Here is a 6,762-nt window from a genome sequence, read left to right as displayed (position 1 = left end):
GAAGACACGAAGAGGAAGCCAAGTTGAAGTGAAGATGGTTCTTGTTTATACTTACTTGGTATCTTGTCATAAAATTGAGACTGGCTGACTTGAAAAAGCTTTCCTAGGAGATTCTTTCAATACAATGACATACTGATTTATAACCCTTAACCACAATACTATAATGCTTATTTGTTTGTCTGGGAAGATTATATTTCTCTTTATAAATTTATTGAGTGAGTTTTAGTTTCCCCATCAACATGTAGCAGTAAGTCTATTATCACTTTTTTGTTATCATTAAAACCAGCTCAGTATTTGTTTGAATGCTTATATTCTAATATTGGGAAAAATTTTTTTTCAGTGTTCAATTTCAGTACAAGTAAACACAAAAGGGTGATTCTTGCAAAAATGGGCAAAACAGAATTTTGATATTTTCCTCATCATGAATAATCGAATTTGAATTAATCCATGCTTGAGTCACAGGTGGGTTCTTTCAGGGAAATCCCCCCTCTCACTTCTCCTACTCTTCCTACTGGAAGATAAGATGTGATGAGAGACATAAAAGCTATATTAAACTTTTGTTTTGAATGAAAGGCATACAGTGAGGGACAGGATTGCCAGGGACTGCCACTTGGTCGATGGGCTTTATGGTAGCCAGTCTCCAAGATGGCCTGCAATGATTCTCATCTGCTAGTAAGTATTCATGCCTTTGTGTAGGCCCCTCTCATTCTGCATCAGGGCTTGCCATCTGTGACCAATAGTTTGTAGCAGAAATCATGGTCTGGACTTCTGAAGCTGATCATAATGGCACTGCACCTTTTGCCTTGGTGTAAGCAAAATCTCTTGGGCTGCTCACTCTGGGGAAAACCAGCTGCCATGTGGTGAAGATACTCAATGGGAGACCCAGGGAGAAAGCAACTGAGGTCCCTAGTCAATAGCCAAGACCAGCTTGCCAGTCATGTGAGTGAGTCAACTGGTAAATACTTTAAATTGCAGCCTCAGGAGAAACCCTGAGCTACAACTGCCCACCTGAGTCATTTCCAAATTCCTGACATATAAAAACTGTTAAAGATAAATGATTATTGCTATTTTAAGTCACTAAGTTTTGGAGGTGATTTCTTATGAAGTAATAGATTATGTAGGTCCATTTCTCTAGTGTCCACCCTCATTAACCACACAGAGCCCAATATATAAACCAGAATAACAACTTATTAACATACTCTGAGAAATACATTGTTGAGCTGGTTGGAAGGCCAGGTCATTCTTTCCCTATAGACACACCAATTTTGAGAGGAAGAAAAATTGCTTGGTGAAAATGAAATTGCATACCTATTGCACCCCCCATACACCCACCCACACTGCTTTAGCTGAGCTTCCATCCCCATGTCTAGCTCCTAAAACTTCATTTTCCTATGCTTTACACTAGTCTTTCCTTTCTTTTAAGCAGTTTTCCTTCACATAAGTTCTAATAAAATTGACTAAGTTTATAGTTACTTAACTATGACATTATAGTTCTGCCTCCCACTGATTTAAGTATTCCTAAACCTCTGTTCTCCAAACAGAAAATAGCTAAAATAATTATGAAAAGTTGAAATCACCTGAAAGGACTATTTTTCCTACTTTAATAAGCATCTTTCTAGATATCTATACATTTATCAAATGTAGACATTTATGTATAAATTTTCATGGGGTCATGAAAATACCTACTAGCATTAGTCCATAATATGTCGTGGACACATCTCTGTGTCAATAAACCTATGACAATTCCAATTTTGGTAAAGCACACATAACATTTATCATCTTAACTATTCTGAAGTGTACAGTTCAGGGGTATTAAATACATTTACATTTTATGTAACCATCATCACCATCCCTCCCCATAAGACTCTTTTCATGTGGTAAATTTACTGTTTTAGCCATTTTTAAATGCACAATGCATTGGCATTAAGTACGTTAACAATGTTGTGCAATCATCACCACTCACTATCCGTATCGAGAACTTTTTCACCATCCCAAATAAAAACTCTATACCTGTTAAACAGTAACTCCAGACTGTCCTCTTACTCCGGCCTTGAGAACCACCACTATGCTTTCTGTCCTTACGATTTGGACTACTGTAAGTAACTCATTTAAGTGGAATCATACATTATTTTCTTTTCATGATTGGCTTCATTCACTTAGCATAATGCTCTCAAGGTCATCTTTGTTGTAGCATATTGCAGAATTTCTTTCCCTTTTATTTTATTTTTTTAAAATGTTATTTATTTCTAGGAGAGAAAGAGACAGCGTGAGCAGGGGAGGGTCAGAGAGAGAGGGAGTCACAGACTGAAACAGGCTCCAGGCTCCGAGCTGGCAGTCAGCACAGAGCCCGACGCGGGGCTCAAACCCACGAACCCCAAGATCATGACTTAAGCAAAAGTCGGACGCTTAACCGACTAAGCCACCCAGGCGCCCCGTCTTTCCCTTTTAAAACAGAATAATATTCCATTGTATTTACCACAGCTTACATATCCCTTCATCCATTTATGGACACTGGTGTTTCCACACTTGAGCTATAATATTGCTATGAACATTGGTGCAGAACTATCTGTTGGAGACTCTACTCAGAAGTGGAATACATTGCTGGGTCATATGATAATTCTATTTTTAACTTTTTGAGGAACCACCATACTGCTTTCCATAATGACTGTACCATCTTACATTCACACCAACAGTGCACCAGGATTCTAATTTGAAAACATCATTGCCAACACTTGTTTCCTGTTTTTTTCATAGTAGCCATCTTAAAGAACGCGAGGCAGTATTGTATGGTAGCTTTGATTTTCATTTCCCTGATAATTAGTGATGTCAAGCATCTTTTCATGTGCTTATTTGGACTATTCATATAACTTCTTTGGGAAAAAACGTCTAAGTCTTTTGCCCAATTTTGAATTTTCATGAAGTTCAATATGTCTATTTTTTATTTTGTTGCCTGTATCTTTGATGTCATGTCCAAGAAGTCATTGCCAAATCCAATGCTATAAAGATTTTGTCCTATGTTTTCTTCTAAGTTTATTGCTTTTGGCTTTATTGAGTATTTGATCCTTATTAGGTATTTTGAGTTAATTTTTGTATATGGTGTTAGATAAATGTTAGATAAGAATTTCACTCTTATGGATATATCTTGTGGATATTCAGTTTTCCCAGCACCATTTGTTGAAGAGGCTGTCCTTTCCCCATGGTCTTGGCATCCTTGTCAAAAATCATTTGACCATATAGGCAAAGTTTTATTTCTAGGTTCTCCATTCTATTCCATTGATCTATATGTCTATCTTTACGACAGTACCATATTATTTTGGTTACTGGAAGTCTCTAAGTTTTGAAATCAGGAAGTGTGAGCTCTTCAATATGATTGTTCATTTGCAAGATTGCTTTGGCTATTTGGAGTCCACTAAGATTTCATATGAATTTTAGGATGGGTTTTTCTATTTCTGCAAAGAACATCATTGAGGTTTTCATAGAGATTGCATGGAATCTATAGATGGCTTTGGGTAGTACTGACATTTTAATAATAGAGTCTTCCATAACATGAATATAGGATGCATTTCCATTTATGTCTTCTTTAATCTCTTTCAGCAATGTTTTGTAGTTTTCATAGTACAGGTGTTTCACCTCCTTGGTATTTTATTCTTTTTGATGTTACTGTAAATGGAATTGTTTTTGTAATTACTCTTTAGATTCTTCCTTGTTCACGGATGGAAATGCAATGGAATCTTGTATGTTGTCTTTGTATCCTGCCATTTTGCTGAATTCATTTATTAGCTCTAACAGGTTTTTTTTTTTTTTTTTGTTAAATCTTTAGGGTTTACATAGAAGTTCCTATCATCTGGAACCAGAGATAATTTTACTTTTTCCTTTCCAATTAGGATGCTTTTTATTTCTTTTTCTTGCCTAAATGTTCTGGCTACAACTTCTAGTACTATGTTAAATAGAAGTGGGGAAAACAGGTATCCTTCTCTACTTTCTGATCTTAGAAGAAAAGCTTTCAGTCTTTCCATACCATTGAGTATAATGTTTGGCATGGGCTTTTCATATGTGACTTTAATCGTATTGAGTTAGTTTCCTTCTACTCCCAGATTGTTGAGTGTTTTTGTCATGCAAAGGTGTTGATTTTGTTAAATGCTTTTTCTGCATCAAGTTGAAATAATGAAGCTTTCCCCACTTGTTATTCTATTGATGTGGCATATCACATATTGTGGCATACCATAACAGTACATATTATGATTTTCATGTATTGAGCCATCCTTGCATTCCAGGAATAAATGCAACTTGGTCATGGTATATAATCTTTTTAATATGCTGCTAAATTTTGTTTACTGATGTTGAGGATTTTTGCATCAATGTTCCTAAGGGATACGATCTGTAGTTTTCTTGTGTCTTTGTCTAGTTTTGGTATAAGGGTAATGCTGGCCTCGGAATGATTTAGGAAGTGTTTCCTCTTCAATTTTTTTGGGAAAAGTTTGAAAAGGATTCGTATTAGCCCCTCTTTACGATGTTTGGTAGAATTCATCAGTGAAGCCATCAGGTCCAGGGCTTTTCTTTATTGGGAGGTTTTTGATTACTGATTCAATCTCCTTACTAGTTATAGGTCTATTCAGAATCTCTTCTTGATTTAGTCTTGCAAATTCTATGTTTCTAGGAATTTGTCCATTTCATCTGCTATCCAATTTGTTGGCATTGTTCATAGTACTTCCTTATCATCCTTTTTATTTCTGTAGGATCTGTAGTAATGTCCCCACTTTAATTTCTGATTTTAGTAATTTGAGTCTTCCCTTTTCTTAGTCCATCTAGCTAAAATTTGCCAATTTTGTTGATCTTTTTGAAGAATTAGCCTTTGGTTTCATTTATTTTGTCTATTGTTTTTCTATTCTCTATCTCTGCTCTAATCTTTATTATGACCTTCCTTCTGCTAGTTTTGGGTTTAGTTTGTTCTTTATCTAGTTCCTTAAGTTGTAAAGCTAGGTTGTTGATTTGAGATCTTTTTAAAAGTGTTTATAACTTATAAATTTACCTCTTAGCACGGTTTTTGCTGCATCCCATAAGTTTTGATATGTTGCTTTTGTTTTCATGCATCTCAAAGTATTTTTTAATTTCCTTGTGATTTATCCACTGGTTGTTTTATTTTATTTTATTTTTTTTTTTTAGTTGTACACATCATTTATATGAATACATTTTTATTTATTTATTTTTTATTTTTTATTTTTTTTTTACAAATAGTTTATTGTCAAATTAGTTTCTACATAACACTCAGTGCTCATCCCCAAAGTGCCCTCCTTCATGCCCATCCCCCCCTCCCCCCCACATCCATCAGTCCTCAGTTTTTGTCAGCATTCAAGAGTCTCTCATGGTTTGCCTCTCTCCCTTTCCCCCACCATTTCCGCCCTTCTTCTCCCCCTTGGTCCTCCGTCAAGTTCCTCCTAATCCTCCTATACGTGCAAACATATGGTATTTGTCCTTCTCTGCCTGACTTATTTCGCTCAGCATAACACCCTCAAGGTCCATCCATGTTGCTACACATGGCCAGATTTCATTGTTTCTCATTGCCATGTAGTATTCCATGGTATAGATAAACCACATCTTCTTGATCCATTCGTCTGTTGATGGACACTTAGGCTCTTTCCATGTTTTAGCTATTGTGGAGAGTGCTGCTATGAACATTGGGGTACATGTGCTCCTATGCCTCAGCATTTCTGGATCCCTTGGGTAAATTCCTAGCAGTGCTATTGCTGGGTCATAAGGGAGTTCTATTGTTAGTTTCCTGAGGAACCTCCACACTGTTTTCCAGAGGGGCTGTACCAGTTTACATTCCCACCAACAGTGCAGGAGGGTGCCCGTTTCTCCACATCCTCGCCAGCATCTAGAGTTCTCTGATTTGCTCATTTTAGCCACTCTGACTGGCGTGAGGTGGTATCTCAGTGTGGTTTTGATTTGTATTTCCCTGATGAGGAGGGATGCTGAGCATCGTTTCATGTGTCTGTTGGCCATCTGGATGTCCTCTTTGGAGAAGTGTCTGTTCATGTCTTCTGCCCATTTCTTCACTGGGTTGTTTGTTTTTCGGGCGTATCCACTGGTTGTTTTAAAAGTGTTAATTTCCACAATTCTATGAATTTTCCACATTTCCTTGTTATTAATTTATAACTTCATCCTGTTGTGGTCACAGAAGATATTTTATGATATCTTTCAACATCTATTAACACTTAAGTGGCCTACTATATGGTCTATGCCCCATGGGTACTTGAGAAGAATGTGTATTTTGTTGTTGTTGGCTAGTGTGTTCTGTATATATCTGCAGGATCTAGTTGGTTTGTTAACTCCTCTATTTCCTTATTTATCTTCCTTACTGTCTGGTTGTTCCATTCATTGATGTGAGTGGGTTTTTGAAGTCTCCAATTATTGTTACAGAATTGTCTATCTCCCTTCAATTCTGTCAGTTTTTGCTTCATATATTTTGGTGGTGTGGTATTAGGCATATTAATATAATTGTAATATTTTCTTTCTCTATAAACTTTTTGTACATAATATCCTTCTTTCTTATAACTTTTTTTTATTTAAAGTTTACTTTTATATTAGTATAGCCACCCCTGCTCTTTTAGTTACTAGTTGCATGGAATATATTTTCGATCTTTTCACTTTCAATCTATGTCTTTGAATGTCTCTTATAGATAGCATATAGTTAGATTATGTGTTTTTATCCGTTTCCAATCTCTGTTTTTTGATTGGAGAGTTTGATTTGTTCAAAAATTT

The sequence above is a fragment of the Hyaena hyaena genome, unplaced genomic scaffold (assembly GCF_003009895.1).
Source record: "Hyaena hyaena isolate Hyena2069 unplaced genomic scaffold, ASM300989v1 scaffold_298, whole genome shotgun sequence".
Lineage (NCBI taxonomy): Eukaryota > Metazoa > Chordata > Mammalia > Carnivora > Hyaenidae > Hyaena > Hyaena hyaena.
This window is presented reverse-complemented; position numbering follows the sequence as displayed.